This window comes from Rhyacophila brunnea, unplaced genomic scaffold (assembly GCF_057557595.1).
Source record: "Rhyacophila brunnea isolate RB1 unplaced genomic scaffold, BYU_Rbru_1.0 scaffold_28, whole genome shotgun sequence".
In the NCBI taxonomy this organism is placed as follows: Eukaryota; Metazoa; Arthropoda; class Insecta; order Trichoptera; family Rhyacophilidae; genus Rhyacophila; species Rhyacophila brunnea.
Genome location: NW_028232945.1, coordinates 2,745,162 through 2,765,407, shown reverse-complemented (window position 1 = coordinate 2,765,407; position 20,246 = coordinate 2,745,162).

Here is a 20,246-nt window from a genome sequence, read left to right as displayed (position 1 = left end):
TAACATTAACCAAGTGAAGAAGAGAAATCCTGTTTAATTCAAGGCAGAAATGTGTTTTTCAGTAAGAGGATAAAATTCCTACCTTGTAACGAAGCCGTAAAAACAATCGAACATCCTGGAACTAGATGCAAAAAAAATTCTAGGGCATGGTTACACACGAAAGTACAATGAAATCATAATATGCCTTCATTACCACATATAAAGACGATACAACTTTAAGAAAACCAAAAGGATCAGTAATTACTGAATACATGAGATCTGCGAAAATAAATGTTGATATCAGAATAAAAATAGATATATAACTCAAACAAAATAGACCAGATATTTTTCTATATGATCGTTATACAATATAATTACGTAATTGAAATAGGTATAACTAGCCTTAACTAAAGTTGTATATGAAGAATATAGGAAGTGAGTAATTTTGGTGAATGAAATAGGTTAAATTTTCAAATATAAAACAACAATAATACCATATGTAATGACTTGAGATGGGGTAGGTACAAAATTCCATAAAAAATATTTTAAGGTGTTGAAGATCCTGGAAGAAGTAGAAGCATACATGCAAGCTCTCACGCTTTTCAAGACACTTGAACACATCAAATTTATAAAAAACGGCAGTTGATGATTATAGATCAGATGAACGTGACAAAAGATGTATCAAGGTGCTGTGAAATGCTACTAATGGGTCTAATACGCTCAATAGATGGAATTGAATAAAAGATACTTAAGCCATAAATAAAAAATGATTTCTTGTGCATAAGAAGAACAACATTTCGAATCTAAAATGTATATTTCGATATTGTGCTATGTAAATTTTGGCCAATTAAATCCAATTATGTTGTATTAGTTCATTTTTTGACACCAATTGTTTCCCTAATAAAATTTTTTATAAATAAAACAAGAATTTCTATCTTTTAGTTTCAAATCGGTTTTTAGTTGCGGTTTTTTTACCAATCCCGCACCAAAACCACGGTATGTTTACAATTACATTATTTCTGTCGTTTTTATTGAAGATAATATAAAGTGTATCTATGCTGAATACAAAATTAATCTGTTTTTCTTTAATAAATTTTTATTATTTTCTTACATCTTGTGGTTAAGCTAGCGAATATATTAAAAATCAAAAAATTCTCTCAATATTATTTGATGTATTGATATTGATTTTTTCATGGAATCTCGATATATCTAATGTTAAGCGGATGGAATCACACTATCAGATCGTTGTAAGGCATTTAAAGTTAAATTATTACTAAATATAATATACGCAATATTTTGAATCGTTTAATTTGGCCAGGTTAATTATCTTGTCTAATGTGCGTGAATTCAAACTCGTATTTTTTTTGAAAATTTCAGAGTCAAGATTATACAAATACAGCATTAAAATAATTTATACGTTTCTTCTATCATATCTAAAGATCCCTGTTTTGTGTTTAATAAAATAAGCTTGTATTGAAACTGATCAATTGATGATATAAGATACACTTGCAAAACAAATTTGAAAGCAATAAAATACATTAAAGACAATAAGAAAGTATTCGTTTGTAATCGTGCCATTTTTTATATTGCAAATATACGTGAGATATTTTATAAAGTAAAAATCATAATTTTTTGGAAGAAATAAGGCAAACCATTGTAAACATCTTTGAAATTTAATATCATTCTGAATATATTACAAAAATTTACTGTGTGAGGAATACTTTTATTTGGAGAAATGTTTTCGTCTAAGGAAAAACGATTTTATTATGAATTTGATTTAATTACAAAAAAATTAAAGTCTGAAAATTTCACTAAACAGCTCTTTTACTGTGTTTTCAAGGGTTTAATATTTGAAATAATGATGTTAAAGATGGCAATAAAATTCAAATACAACAGAGTTATACTATCTTCTTTAAAATTTATTAAGTCATGGCAAATTAGAGCATTGAAATATCTCATAGTTTGAAATATTTAATTTTTTGAGTTTCTAACTAAAAGAAGTTGAATATATAAAACAAAATGCACGAAAAGACATTGCAAAGTTTCGTAATTTCATTGAAACGACATATCTTGTAAGAAAAAAGCAAAATTCAAAAACTAGGCCAATATTGGGCAATGGATGGTTCGGCTCTATTATAAAAAAAATATAAAAGACCGGCAAAATTTCATTTGAAATAAAGTAAATGTATAATAAATTCCATAGATGATACCTGAAACATTTAAATGGCTATAAATATGCATAAAGATATTTGAATGCACGTGCATCAAGATTAAAATTGAAAATTTTTTACAATTTCGAAAATATATAAAACGGTTACAATGCTATGAACTATCCGAAATAAATCAATTAAGTGTCAGAATATATTTGTTCCACTTTATAGATATATAATTATACCATAGATAGGACTGTATATTTCACAATAAATAATAAATATAAATAAAATAAATTTTTAAGGCTTGTTTTTTAGCATATAAATGAATTGTTAAAATTTTAAAAACGAATAGTCCCAGACAAATAGAATTATGAATTACAAATTTAATAGAAAAAATATTGCCGGAAAGGTGATAAATGGACGTATTATATTATATATATTAACAATGGAGCAAAATAATCATTTTTTTGGATAGATATATCTAATTTTATTGCGTTAATCCATATAAATCTACTATTGAGCAAAAAAAATATCATAATGTGCCTTTTTTTATTATTTTTATGCTATTAGTTAAGTTTTTAATGTTATGTGGTAATTTTACCATATTTAGATGTTTTATACGAACGTGTTCTTTCGATTTAAATTGTACTATATATTATAAGTTTTATATATAATGAAGAATTTTAAATATAATTATTTGAATTTATATCTAGATTTTGGTATGAATACTGGAAATTTCCCCCTTTTTACTATTTTAAGCGTACATTACTCAAATAATTTAAATTAAATTTACATCATCGTTAAAACGACCACTAGGCCTATAGCTATATGACGATTGATTTGTAATATTTATGGTTATTATCTCCCATTTATTGCTTTACTGACTTAAACTTCTACTTATGACGCCTCAAACATAACGAAGCACTGCCTTCAATGCGACATATAGAGACTGTATAGTCAAAAATAAAGGTAGGTCCTAAAACTTTCTTATTAGAATTTAAAATATTATTTATATAGAATAAATAGAGTGGGACTAGCATAATTCTCTTGTTTTTAAACTTTTGAAAAATAATGGACAGAAAATTTATTGTTTTATCTTGGGTGTGAAAAATAAAGCAAAAACTTGGACAAAATCTTAGCAAATATATGAACACAAATTTTAAATATGTTCTTCTTCATTATAAAAAAACTAACGAATATTCCATGTTTATTTTTCATTTACTTTCATATGTTTTTTATTGGGTAGACATAAGATTTTTGTATTATTAATCCAGAAAGGTTTTGTAAATAGTTTCAAGAAAGTTAAATCTATGTATCAACTGTGCTCTTAAGTCTTCATATACGAAAGTAAGTGCCACAAAAAATATAAAAAGTATTGCACAAAATACTATGAATTGCATGTAAAATGGTACAATATTGTTTTTTCTATACATAGGAGTGGTTCCAGGAAAATCCAAATCATCATCTTGCACTCTAATTTTATTTCTTCTAGAAATAGTCGAACTATTTATTTTTCTCCTATTGCTATTTCCATTTGGCATTATTTCTTGCCCTATATTAAATGTATCAGCGTACGCCCATATAGGATTGTAGTCTACGGAATTCTGTATATTATTATATGTATTCATGAATAGTTTTTTGGATGCAATTTGTCAAAATATATAATTACTGTATTGCGGCATATGTTCTAGGCTCTTAATTAACCAATAGTCGATTTCGTTCTTATAATAATATTGCATATTTATTTAAAATATAATTTGTTTCTAAGTTGCCGCACAAAAATATAATTGATAAAAAAAAGATAGAATACATTTATTCTTAATATATGGAATAAGCAATGCATAAAATCACAGAAATAGGCATTGTGCATTATCTTAGCATTAAAAGAGGAAATTAGGATTCAAAAATATTTATTGTGTATATTGAATGAAAACAAAAAATTATATACTTTTTTTAGATATTATATTATGTCTATTTGGAATAGAAGTCTTTCAAATAATTATTTGGGAACAATAAGAAAAAATCATTTGTAGATAGCATTGCAGATCAATCCAAATATTTATTATGATAAAAAATAAAACGAATTTTTTGTTTTTCCTTTTCTTTCTATATTTAATAAACTTATAATTGTTTCTATCAAATGCGGAACAACAAATCAATTTTTTTATATAAATAAAAATAATTTTACAAAGATATTATTTCAAAAACATTTTATTTAATTTAAATCTTAGCAACAATTTATGAATGCAGCATTTTTTCGATTTAAAGCATCTTAATACCCTAAATTTCTTTATAAACACATAAAATATAGTTTTTGACATCTATCTACGCCAAATCATACTTTCAATAGCATTGACAAAAGAAAATAAAAAGAATAATTTTCGTATGTTATAAAATACAAGTTCGAATTGTAAAAATTGTATGTCAAAGCTATTAATATGCAGATCTTTTAATTATGCAATAAACGTCTAAATATTAATTCTCATGATCTCATATTATAAAAAAATACATTCGTTCTTATTTAAAAGGCAAATATCTTCGATATATTTCACTATTAGCATTATAAATAAAATGATAATACTTTAATAATGCCTATAGAGAAAATCAAATAAAATCTATAAAAAAACAAATAGACATAAAACTGTGGCACAAAATGAATCAATATATTTTTTTTGACATGGTGTAGCTCAAATATTTATATTCGAAGCGTAAGTCTTGTTTCATATTATTTTATGTTTATAAATCGGCATAAGTTTTCTTAAATAGGTACATATCACACCATTAATTTCAATCTTTTTTTATATAAATTTTAGATGTAATATTGAAATAAAATCCGCGGTTTTTCTATTGCTTTCAAATTATAAATTTCTTGTTCCTTAAAAGGCGTAAAATTATTCGATCATGGTCAACTTTTTATTTTATAACTAATTTATAATTTAACAATTGAAAGCGAATAAAATTAAAAACTTGAAAAATATTAGAAAAAGAACAAAACTTTCTCATTTATATACGCCTTTTAATCGTAGCTTAAGCCGATAATTTTACAAGGTAAGTCATTATAATTCACAATCAGTCAAAATAAATGAATAATGGGCAGAAATTGGTTGTTATGATTAACTATTCTTGCTTCAAAAGTTCTTCTTCACTTACAATGATTTAGAGTAAAATAATAAATCAGTTTCTTTTGTTCATAATAATATAGTAATAAATTTATTTATTTTTAGAGAAATATTTGCATGTTCTAAATATATATACAAAAATAACTTGATATTTTATCGGGCTTTTGCAAAATTTATAGGTATTTTACCCAACAGAATACCCTCTAAACTTCATATCGCTAGAATGTAAGTATACCATATGTAGATTATGTATATTTAATATGCAATATAGCTTATTTTATAAAATCTGCATCTCTTTATATCAAACAAGAGAGTATAATAATGTAGTTGATAAAAAGTTGGAAATATCGAATTTTAATGAAGAGTCACAGAATATTTTTCAAGTTCATTCATAGCCACAAATTGTAATTATATAATATAAATTTTAGTAATCTTTTAAACAACTCACGCGATTTACTTTATACACTAAATTGATAGATTAAAAATTAAAATTGGAATTATTTAAAATTATATTAAATTTAGAAATCAAAATCAGCCTTAAAAATTCCGTTAAAATCACCAAAAAATACCATTTTTTCCGCTTTTTTTAAAATTATAGTTGTTTTTTATGCGGTCTTGAGGAAATCGATTTCCTTTAGCCTGTACTGCTTCGCTGCAAGATTATTATGATCAAATAAAAATAGCTTTAAAGCAAATCGTTAATTAACATTGCAATTAATAGATGGAAATTACTTAACAACACATAAGTAAGCAATTTTTCTATTAATTTAAACTATATTTTTATCATATTTTATATAAAAGCTCAAAGAAAATTACTTTTTTGTGTGTATTTATACACGCCATAAATTGAATTACATTCTAAACATATTAGAATCATGAAAACCAGTATTTTTTGTTTCATCTCATATTTTTGTCCGACTAAATTTGTTTTATAATATTCCACTTTAGGTTTTTAAATGTATAAGGATATTTATAATCGATAAATTCGCCTTTGATCAAAATTAGATTACTAAGCTAGACATTTTAATTCTATTACTCATTATATAGGGGCGTTTTATTTTATATTTTAAACATTAGAAATTATTTAAATACATTTATTTGTATCTTTTTTCGCATGGATTAAAAAATTATTTGTTTACTTTTTTGCTTTATAATTTTTAACCAAATTTGCTAAAAATTCTTTAACATGAAATAATTGTTGAAAAATCTTGCAATATTATTTTATTTCTCATCAATATAATTACTTTTGTCTTTGATCTAAATAGCTATTATATTGCTTTTCTGAAGTGACACAATTATATCGAAAATCTTAGCTAAGAAAAGTAGATAAGCACATCATTTAGCAAATAGAAATCCTTGGTATATTAAATCTTTATACAGAATACTAAATAAACCATATCAGTAAACGATTTAGCTCTAAGAAAGCAAGAAGTTATATGAAAAATTGCTATCAATCACCGATTATATAATATAAAGTCTTTCCTAACCATATACGCGCAAAAAAATCACATTTAAATTCCCGTCTAAATTAAACTTTATTATAAAAGCAGCTAATAAACATCGTAAAATACATTTTATCAGATAAATTGGATCAAAAACATACTATATTGCATATTATAATATATTTTTTAGCAATTTGTTTCACACAAAATATGTACACTTTTTTATATCATTCCCGAAAATTATTGTTTTTGTAATTAAGCCGAAAAAACTTGCTCTTTAAAACCAAAAATATTATAAAAAACTCCGGGTAACTAAGGTTTCTAAATACCTGACCGCTTGTCTTTAAAAACTTTATCACATCTGCTACATAGGTGCACATCTAAATTGACCTTTTCGGCTTTGATATTAAAGCAGAAGAAAAAAATCATTCAAACATAAAGGATGTTTTTAGATTTTTGAGGTTTCTTGTTTTACACTGAAATGAGTTCTTTGAATTTTCTATTAATTAAAAGGTTAGGGTAATGTTTTGATTGGGTTCTTTCGAAAAATGAAGAAAAACCGAAAAAATAGTAGAATGCATCAAAAAGTATAAAAAAGGTGATTTTTCTATCATTATAGTGAAAATAAAAATATTTTTTGTTTGATTGTTGATAAATTTCTATAATTATGACTAAAATGATAAGCATAATCAATCAATAGGCTCACATAGACATTATCTAAAATTTTCAGATTTAGTTTAAAATTATTTATATATCTATCAATACAAGATTAAAAACCCTCAATGCTCACAAAATTCTTGAATTTATATTTTAGCAAAAAGATAGAATTTTAGATTATATAGATACAAGAAAATATTTAAATACGCAAAAAAGTCTAAATAAGTCACTTTATTTAACTTTATGAATTGATCTATACTTTCCGAAGTAGAATTTCGTTGCATGATACACTTAATACAATGTTAATCTACAATTTTTTAATTGAAGACAAATTAAAACAAGTATCTAATTGATTATGCCGAATTTTAAAATTTAATTTAATATAATTAAAAAAAGCAAACAGGAATTTCCCCTATTATCTGCAATTACCAAATTTAATATTACAAATGAATCTATTATAAGCAAAAATGGGAAGCCTGATTGCTAAAGGACTAGTTTTGATTCTATTTTACTGAATTTTCTTTTTATATTTTATTTTCATTTTGATTATGTCTCTTGTGGCTAAATTGTATATTCAGAAATCTCGGTGCTTCTTACAATACCTTATGCCACAATAATAAATTAAGAGATTTTTAATGAAGCTTTATTGATATTTAATATGGTTTATCCATTATCTGTATGCTTTTTTCATTATTAAAATTACATATAAACCATATTTCTGTTTTTTTGTGTATTTTTTTTATTCTCAACTGAATATTTCTATTTTTTATCTGTATAATCTATTATGCATTTTCTTTAGTGTTTATTAGCAGTTTTATTAATCAATAAAAAAAATATGGCACTATTAGATATTTTATTTAGGATTAGCTTGGTTTTATGAAATACAAATATTTCATCAGCTAATTTTATAGCTTTTAATTTTATCATCTTTCATTTTCGGATTAACTTATTATTTTTATTATGAGTCGATGAAAAAAAGAACTATTGTGGGTTTTAGCAGAGATTAACAATATGTACCTTAAGGCTTGATTTATAATGTAAAAATTAAATTAGCTTAAAAGAAAAAAAAATATCTGTTAACTTAATGCATTATCATCACATTTTTTTAATAGATGAAAATTTTCAAGCCTCAGCCAAGAGTTTTAAAGTTTATATATAAATTAAGATCCGAAAATCATCTATGCTGTACACATAAATGCAGGTTCATACATCAATATTAGATATTACACATGTTTGATATTTCCCATAAGCTTCATATAAATTTTTTGTTTTCCATATAAGACGATTCACACATTTACTGTGAAATTCAAAAGAAAGCCTCGAAAATTATATAAATGCCTTGATTAATTTTGGAATGGTATACATAGAATTAACCCACTATAAAGGCGATTTTTTTTTATAAAAACGTTTAGATGCGAAAAAGATCCGATATAAGCTTGAAAATAATACATAATTTGCCTAGAATCATATTTCACTTTTTTTTTAAAAAACACGAAACACAAAAAATTTACAAAAATTCATAGTGAAAATTGTAGTTAGAACTTCAAGATATTGTTTAATTTTATACAAGATTTAATATATAATCATCTTATATTCTAGAGAAGTCGGATTTTCTAAGTTCAACATTAATCAAAAATAATGATCCAAACGTGAAATAAATGAATATAAGGAACCTAGGAATATAGAAATAATCACTACTATAAATATTATGATATAAAAACATAATAACAAATGACAATTTTATTAATGTAGTTTAAAATAAAATGTTTTATTGTTTAGCATGGTATAGTGTCTTATACATGATAGGTCTACAAAATATAAAATAATAATATAGTTACGTTTCATGGATTAAAGTTTTGAATTAACACATTCATTGCATTTCAAATTATTTCATGGAATAAACAAACACATGTATGGCATATTATAACTTAATATCAATAAAAGGTTTTTTTGATAATGAATAAAAGATCACATATATTTCATCACTAAAATAAGTATTAAAAACGATGATCTTTATTTTTCACAGATGGAAATATACTTATTTAAAAATACAAGGAAAAATTTTGATGTGAATTTATCCAGTTGTCACGAAATTATACACGATAAAGTCTTAGAACAGCGTGTATTTTAAAAATAAATGATCAACAATATTGGGAATATTCTTGCAAACATTAGAAAAAAAAAATTATGCAAAATATCTATGTTATTATATACTTATGAATGGCCTATAGTCATGTATATTTAAAAAACCATGTTTTTAAACTTGACCAGCTTTTGTCTAAATTTTCTAGTAGAAAGAATCCATATTAATCATTTAGTAAATAAGAACAAAAAAACTACACAGTCAATAGTACATACAGAAAATATCAATTTATTTTCATAAATTTTAAATCCAATTTAATTTTTTCTATAAACAAATAATTACGGCTATTTTAGGTTGATATTTATTAAGAAAGTAATTTTATTTTAATTAGATGAAAATAGAGAACATAAGTATAAAACAAGGCCCTTTTCTAGTTTTCTAAAAAAAGGTTTATAAATATGCTTCAACTCTAATCTTAATTTTATGCATCTTATAGTTCATACTCTAAATTATGCAGATATATAGAGAATTTGACTCCAAAAATACCATTATCAAAATTCTATTACATTATTTCGCAGCATTTTGAATTCAATTAAAAGATTTCTATAAGCATATTATCACAACTATTTTAAGCTATAATTTATAAAAATGGAAATAATTGTAATTAAAAATAAATTTGGAAATTACACAATTTAAATAAATTAAAATAATGATCTATTGTAATGCGAATGCTTTTTGCTACAACTTTTATTGTTCAGACAATTAATGCAAGTGTTTATAACAGCAGCAATTTATTTGGTCTAGAATCATATAACAATTCACAATATATAGAATTGGCGGGAATTTACAATGTAGGAAATGAACATAAATACGATGAAGAGAAGGGAGTTATTGACTCAATATGGGACTTCGAAAACAACACTCTACATGAAATTTTTCAAAATCGAAAAGAATCATTAAAAAATAAAGAGAATCCAGGAACAAGGACTAATAACATGATAAATAAAACCCTGAAACTAGATTTATTTGAAAAACTATATTCTGAAAATATAAGTAAGCCACTTCACGTTGATATAGTGGAAAAAAACATCATAATCAAGTCTTTACTATGTAAAGAACTAGATACACTGAATGAAATCGGTTACTACCACGAAATTCAGGATGAAAATATGATTTCATCAATGGAAAATAGACTAAGAAAAGTTGTCAATGATATGAAAAACTACTTAGTAAATTTAGTGGATTTTTTTTCAGTTCAAAGTGGAGACTCGATTATTCAAAATCATAACGCTTCCAGCAAATATTATTTTATTTTTGATTGCACGCATATTGGTACTTTTGCAGTGATTAAGGATCTATACACCGATAATGATAGTAAGAAAGTAATGAAGGTGATCTTGTTTGATAGAAATAGTGAAGAACCAATGAGGGTAGTTCTTAAGCAAAAAATAAAACACAAGCTAAATCAAGAATATTCAGAATATTATGTTGATAATGATTCTAATCATGAAAATATAGTCAATATATTAGAACCAGAGAACAGTGTATTTGAAATTAATGATGAAAAAAACTGGTTTTCATGCCTTAAAAAAAAAGATAATAGTGAAGTCTTTAATGAGATCGAAGATTTTTTAGATGAATGTAGAAAGACCGTGTTAAAAACGGATACGAAGTTAAATAAAATCCCGGAAGATGTGGTGGGTGTTACAGATTATGATGCTAAATTTATCGAAGATTTCGAATCAACAACTTATGTTTTTGATCAGATGGAATTTAATAAAATTGATAATATAACAAAGGGTTCAGAAAAAACCTCTTATTATGTTGAGGGTAAAACCCAGGAAGGCATTTATTCTAATGACACTGGATATTTTGGTTATGATATAAAGTTTGATTTCGAGATTGGGTTTACAGAAATGAATCAAAAGAATACGCTCCCTGAAACAACAACGATAAACTCATCAATTAGTAATAAATTAACAAACGATGAAGAAAATATGTACTCTACGGTATCAAATGGTTTCGCATATGAAGAGGAAATCGAAAAAATGGGAGAAGAAAATAGAGGTGGTTTTAGTGACTATACTTATGTGGATAAAGGTGTAACGAAAAATACAAGCAATGGATCAGAATATAAAGGTAGAAAAACAGCAAGTTTGGATGCAAAATATGATTCATTTATACACATCGAACAAGCAAACGAGGATATAACCGAGCTAACAACGATTGTGGTGGATTCTAATTTATTTTCAGAGGCTAGTGGCAATGAAATTACATCAAAAGACCCAATAATCGACATGGAACATACTTCACAGGATTACGAATTCTTTCAAAATGCTAATAATAATTCTTCGAAAACTCAATATGAATGGTACCGTAGTTCCTCATTTAAACAAATTGATTCCAGAGTTTTAAATTCGATGGCAACACAAATTACCTCAAATACAGGTGTAACAGAAAAACCTTTATTATTTAGCATCCATAAAACCAATAAAGCTGTACATGATAAAACTTATACAAGCTCAATCGTAAATACAACGGCTTTAAATGATCAGAGCAATGCTATAGAGACCGAAACCCCAGCAACTTCAAGTCTAAAAAACTTGCATGAATTTGTAGATTCGGGCATTTTTCTATCAGATTATACCACTATAAGACCACGAGAAAATCGCGAAGAAACTGAAGCCACTACGATTTTAATTTCTGACTATATTACTGATCTAACAGTTTTATCTGCACAAGCAACAATATTAAATCCTAGCTCTAGTGAAAAACCAACTGAAGAGGATGCATCTAATAATTTTTCTTTTCTTGATGAGCAGAATGAAAAGAAACATAACGAAACTGAGGAATATAATAGTTTAGAAAAATTTGTAAGCAATTCTTGCTCGATACGAGAAAGTATTTCAATAATTATGGCCCCTCTTCTGATTTTAAAAAATATTCTTTTGAGAAAATAAAACGGGCATTTTTATTGAAAAAAAAAATATTTTTTATTGCATATATCAATTTTACAAATATCATTTTTTTTAGTCTATGCCCACCAAAAACCCCTTTAGTTGTAATAAATGAAAAGAGGCATTATAAGCAAGTTTTCATGGCCATATAATTATTTTATAGATAGAATAATATATATGAAAAAATGAAAGACTCTTAAAATTTTTAGTTGATTATACTTATAACATATATTTATACCTATACAATCATATTAACAGTGATTATAAACTAAATATAATAATAAAAAGGTTTTTTTGTTTGAAGAAAATTTCTCTCTATCACATAATTTAAATAAATTTGATGCATTTAAGATCTTAAGAACGATCTAATATACGAATTCCATATTCACCATTTTTTAGAATATTAGTCATAAGGGTTTGATTTCAACGTTTTTAAAAGAGATGTTATTTTTTATACAATTCATTATTTTCTAAAAATTTCAATTTTTACAATGTGGTATCACATAAATTGTTAATAAATAAAACAGCTTTCAAAATATGCAAAAAATCCAGGCGCATAGATAAAATACTAGCTATAAAATATAATTTTCGTGTAAAACCTTTATTTAAAAAATATTTAGATACCAATATAAATTTAATAAAAAAACACAGCAAAAATAATGCTTTTAGGGTTTTATCGGTCAAACTTGAATCATTATATATATTGGCAACTAAAAAAGCCTTAAGAAATGCAAAATAAGGGTATGAAAAGACATAAAAAACCGTATAATGTATATAATCTGGGGCTATTTGGATGTATATTTAAAAGTTTATCTAGAATAAATATGCAAAAATATAAATTAGCCAAGAAATATTACAAATTAATTAAATTGATAAATAAAAACTGTTAAATGAGTTATTACGCGGCATGAAAACTAGATTCCGATATTATAAGCGCTTAAACATGAAAATCAGCATATGAAATTTTTTCGAATTCTAAAAAAAATAGCGAATTTTTCAAATAAAAATATGCACTATACCAAAGTTCTCAGTGTTTATAAACATGCAGTTTGTTTATATTTCAATTGATCTACGGAGAATGAAACAAAAATATATTTTTTGCCTCTTTTAATGTAATTTAAAAGGAAATTCATGGTTGTGGTTCAGGTAAAACAATCCAAAATTACTTATATTTTGCAAACAATAAAACTCAAAAAACCAATAGTTTGAAATTATATGTTTATATAAGAACACAATAATTCGATGAAATATTTAGTTAACTTTATTTCATCTACATTTATAAATATCATTCTTGTATCTAGTTCATATCGCATATTCATTATAAGGCAATGTAGTTGTTTCATTTGTATTTAGGTTAAAAATTATTTATGGTTTATTATACACCAAGATATAAAAAATTAGGTAATTCACTAAAAAAGCTCAATTTAAAACTTAAATTTATGTTTCTCACGTTTTAAACTTAGAAATGTCATTCTAGCCCATTTTTTTTTATTTCTAGCGTAATTGTTTTTCAGATATTGATAATTTTTTTAATAAAATTTTGCTTCCATATAAAAATAATTTACCCAAAATTGCCATGTATTTCGAATTTACAAATTTTTTCGGTTAAATTTTATATTTATTCCATATTTTTTACTAATAATTATGATACTTTATAGCAGAATTAACACTTATATTCTTAATTTATTAACCTACATAAAACATTTATCGGTCGTAAAAAATATAAAATAACAGTAGTGTTTAAACTATAAGATTTTTTTTAAATCCCTTAATCTTCATATATTTCAAGTGTCAATTATACTCTAAAAAGTCATTATTTTCATGATTTGAAATATCTTAATATAAAATATTAAATATTTTTTGTGGCACAAACGTTAGGTGTTTATTGTCTTGAAAAATAGCTTGTTTACCTTGCAAACATGAATATGATAAATCTAGATACTAAAAATTTGTATGCAGGATCTTCCCAAATAAAAAAAAAGACTGAATAGTAACTTAAATAAGTTATTTAGACTTTATAGTAATATTTATCAATTTATAGTATTTTTTTAATAGTATTTTTAGTTATCACGCAAATAAGGCCACATAGAGAATTCATTATGAATAAATACATTTTAATTTACATAAAATAATCGAAAAATCAAATGTAGAGGCAGATAAGAATGCTAAAATTTCTATAATTAAAGTAAAGTACATGTTTTTTGTCGATCTTTAGAATATTTGATGCATAGATATTACCGTTATTTAAGTTTTAAATTTTAATCTGCAATTTATAACATGTAATAGACTTCATTAAATTTCTAAATGACCTTTCCCTTTATTTTGATATAATGAAAATTTCCCATGTAATTTAATATGATCTGGTAAGTAAATATAACCGCAACGTGTTCTGTGTGACTTTATGATATTTTGAGTTATGCATGTATAAATGATGCTAATTAATAAAAGTCACTTTTTTTTATTATCATACTATCTTTTTATTGAAAAATTCTGACAAGCATTTAAAGGTTTTGCTAAATTCAACATACTGTACGCAATAATATGCACTATTATAAAATTTTTTGCATATAATTTATTCTATTTTGAATTCCGCATTTATTTCGTAAAATGATGGGAAATTTCATAAATAAACAATGAAAACGTTTATCAATGTAGATTTATTTTACAGTCATTTTTAGTTGCGTTTTTGCAGATCTATTAATATTATATATTCATTTGCATGTGTTCATTTATCTTCAAAAATACTGATGATTATTAAATATTTTTGTTGATTTCGCATCAAATCGTATATTCTATGTCGATACATACCCTTTTATGATATTTAACAAAAAACATATTGTCTCACTATCACTTTATTTTTTTTGAGTCAAATTTATAGAGAATGGCCATGCTTTTTTTTGTAATTTAGCCAAACAATCTTATACGAATTAATCGTTATTTTCTGAATTTTCATGCGTTATTCTAGCTTTATGTCTATAAAATATATGGAAAATAACATTTTATTTTATAGGAACTAAATTTAAAAAAAAATACAAGAAGTCAATGTGGGAGTACTTAAATACTAGATATTAATCTGCACGATGTGCTTAATTTAGAGGAAAAATAGGAATTAAATCTTTTGCCAGCAAATATATATTGCATGTAATAGTTTTTATTTCGTAACTATTTCATCTTTTGTTGTATATATCACCTACTTAATCTTTAAATACCTTTTAGGCCATAAAACTATAGTTTAAACACCCAACACTGCCCATTTTTGTAAAGACAATCTAAATTTGTATTTAATTGCAAATTATAGTAGGTTTTTAAAATATATTAAAATCTTACAAACACAAATGAAGAATAAGTAAAAAAAAAAACTTTTAAATTTATATCTTATGCGCTGTAATAAAACAATTTATCCTAAAGGATTGGGTAAATTTTTCTTATAAATACTCTTTTAATATTTTTATGCCATTATTTGTGAATTTTTGTGGTTTTTTTTCTTTTTTTTGTCTCTTCAAACAATTTTTTTGGCTACGATAGACTAGGTATAATATCACACATGTCATGAATGCTAAAATGTTTATATTCATGGTAGAACCACGTAAAACGTACTAGTATTTGTTTTAATAATTCCGAGATGTCTTGTTTGGAAATTCTAGAGCTAGTTTTGATCATATTATTATTGAGAATGGAATAACCTTAATGTAGCGAAATATATTTAGGCATATAAAGATTAGAATACAGTAAAAAAATGGGTTTATATATATGCAAAGATATTTTAAATAAAAAAAGATAGTATTCGTCTTTATTTTATTTGGAGATATTTATACACATCGGATTTCAATATTAGATTGAGATATATCATTTTTATACAATCGTTGTTGGAGTAATAATATAAAACTCCAATATATAATTACCAATAAAACATTGGCCTATGTATTAATTTAAACACTGTGTGAAGTTATGACATAGATTAGATCGATATTCAAATGACGTATGTAATTATTTATTGCAAGTTTTTATATATTTTACATCAATAACTGCAAAATAGGCGGTCAAACAGAACATATTTATTGGATAACTTGGTATCGCCTATACTTTATTTTTAATAGGTAATTTAAAATATATAAATTCAATTTAACAACGCTTTTGCATCATATATTATTTCATATACATTAAGTACAATTTAAATAACAGTAGATTTTCTATTTTTTTTAAAAACTCTTGTTATATTTCTTGGTATATAATTTATCAAGTTTTTGAGCCCAGCTTTTTATTATTTTTGTATGTCCATACTATGCAAAATAATTAAAAATTTACATTTTAAACGTATTCCTGAAAAAAATAATAGATTATACTTCAAAGTTATGTGACGATAGTTGAGTCATAAGGATTTTATTTCAAATAAATACTCTCGAAACACATCAAGCTTTTAGTTGACAACTATAATTTTTAAATATAGACGCAGGTTTTCAATTTCAGAAAAATAAATCTAAAAACTATTATCTTCATATATTTTAAATTTTTCAGTGTATAAACGTGGATGGGTTTGTTGTTGGATTCATATTCTCGTCATGAAAAAACGGGGGAGAAAAAAAAAATAAGCCTTCAAAATATGAGCTCATGAGGCGAAAACCAACCCTGGTATATATTATTCACACTTAGAAAGCTTCTAAAACTTTCACATATTATCTACATAGACATCTTTTAAAGTTTTATCGAATCATAGTATATTTTATTTTCAAGAAATTATAAGTGATGCACACAGATATGATATTTATTTCAATACAATAGTATTTGATAAACTTTAGATATTTAAGAAATCACAATTTTGAATGGTTTGAGTTGAAGAGATTTCGAATATATAATATAGGAATTTTTATATACTAGTTTGAGTAGTAATTATGCACACCCTGAAACACTAATGCAAAAAAAATTAATATGAAATTAATTTCCAAAAAAGGGAAATTTACAATGCTGGAGTCAAATAAAATGTAAGATAAATTTTAGATTTCTTATGTATTTTTCTATCTTCTGCTTGAATCAATTCTTCAACTTATAAAATTCTAAATTTAAAATAGTGTAATTGCTTAAGAAAGCACACATGACTTATAAAATCTGAGAAGTTTGCGTGTTTTCAATTATATTTTATTGCTTTAAATCCAATTTATTTAGTACAAGGATATATTGAGAATCCTGGAATGCGTAAAGATTTTATTTATATAGGATTTCTATTTAAAATGATTAATTTTTGATTAAATCATTAAAAAAATAAGTTTGTTTTTACAGGTTTAATTTGAAAGCTCAAAAATATTATGGGAGCAAGGGCATGTATATTTTATAGAAAAACTATTTGTTAAGAAATGAAAAAACAATAAATATTATTACGAAATTACATTCGATTTTCGAGTTCGAGGCTGTTTAAAGTCTATATTTATTCTAAAATAAAACTTACACACATTAAAAATACTTGTTTCACAAAATTTAATATTGAAAATAAGCCATTTTTACGCAATTAAGTTAATAAATACCCTTATCGCTATATTTAAATGATTTAAATATGATAAACACTTGTGTGAATATTAAATTAATATGAATTGTATAAAAACTGGAGCATTCATTTCTTATTTGTACTAAAAACTGCTCCACTATTATTTTTTTTATCTGGTGCCATAAACATTTAGAACCGTTATATTTGTAAAATCTCCTATCATCAGGCAATAAATTTAATAAAAATTGTCTGGAAAATTTCGCGATAAAAGATAGGAAAATTTAAATATATTTTTTTTAGGGTCTCAGTTTTTGGTCTGTCTGATATTTAAAGCCTGAAAAACTTGCTGTATAAAGATTTATCATAACTTGACACAAATACTTTATTACAAGAAACCAGACATGGATAAATTGATTAAATCGTTGGTATTAATTATTTGCTAGAAATTATTTCAAAATCAAGCAAATCCAAAAAAATAAAACTTCAATTGGGATATTTTGTGTTTATTTTTTTATATAATCACCCATTCATTTACAAAGTACTTCAAATCTAGTTTAAGATCGTCTCTTTGTATTAAAATTTAATATAGTAAATTTTTCTAGTAGAGAAAACATTTTTATAATCTCCAATAAATAAGAAAGTTCTAAAAGATCCATCTCATATACTTATACCAAATATAATATATTAAAAATAAGAAGTGGTGCTTCATGATGAAACTATTTATAAATGTGGCAAGTAAGTTAAATATTCTATCAGAATCCTGGATATAGTTGCAATATTGTGCCGGGATCCAATAAAATGTAACAGATCAGCAAAATTTTAAAGTTTTTGTTCATTTACAAAATTCCTGAAAAATATTGATCGACTTAATTTTGTATTGTATAAATTTATAGGCTAGAATACTTATAACATTACTTAACAAGAGTCTTCATGATATATAGTTATATAATTCTGGTCTACACTTAATTTAAAGCATTAAAAACATAATGTGCAGTTCTTTAGAATATATTTCAATTTTTATGGATGAAAAAGTAATAGCTGTGTCATACGGTTCAAAAAAAATGATATAAATCAATTAAAACATCACAACTTAATGAAATACTATAATTTTTTCTTTGGGCTTTTAAATCCAATACACTTTGATATTATCATTTTGGTGCCGGAAAGCGACTATTTTATTCTAGTGCTCTAATTCTTGATGATCGTAAAATAACATATAGCTCAATCTTGAAAAATTTAGCACCTCCCCATTTTAAATTTTCTGGCTAATAAATACATATGTTTATACTTATATTCGGGAATAATACATGATAGAACGCCAGGGGTACCTTAATATGTGCCAATTAAAGCATGAATTTTTTTTGTTGATTTTTGTTGATTACATACGCTATTTTTATTCTACAAGTTGCTTAATTTTTAAAAAAGGATTCCTTTTGATAGTTATTTGAATATTCTGAACATGAAGAATTTTATTTAGGATTTATTTATCATTTTTAGTTTAATAGAAACACTAGATTCAAAAAAAATAACATCAGATTTACATATAAAGCATAATTTATTGTTTATAAAATTGGAAAGATAGATCTTGTTGTTCTCACACTAGACAAATAAATTGAAAACGTGAGGAAGGGTATGTGATTTTAATTCTAATATTTTTGAATTAGAAAAATATTCAAATTTGTAAAGAAATTATAAGTCTATTGAAAAAAGAGATACTAATTCAAAAAATAAATTGATATATACCACCCAATTGATATTTCTTTAGCAAAAATAAATAGCCATTCATTAAGAGTATGTAAAGTTACAGATAAATATAACACATTGGATTCGAAGGAATTATAATCAACTAATTTTAGAGTATTTAAAAATAATTGACAGGAATTAAATTTATGAATGTTTTTCTGGCACATAAAATAGCACAAAAAATGATTCAATGATCAGTCAATCCGCGTTTTTGCATGGAAAAATGATTAAAACATATTACATCGAGTTGTATTGTGTTCAATCGATTAAGTATGACTATCTTCATATAAATTCCAAATATCCAACCTAAATGTACTAATAAAAAGTATTATATTCTTACTGGAAAATATTATAATGAACATATGGTAGGAAGAATATATGGCCGAAAACAGTTAAAAGAACTAATATCTAATTTAAAAGTATTAAATTAATACTTGATATATATTTTTTTGAATTTTATAAGTGGTATCTTATGAATTATTATAAAAATTGCTGCAAAATAATAATTAATTGTTTAATCTAAACACTAGTTATGTCCTAATAAATTATGTATAAAAATAACCTTTGTAGGACGCATAATAACAATGGAGTGAGATGAGAAGTGCCATGAATCGTTAATTAAAGAGTTAAATATGTC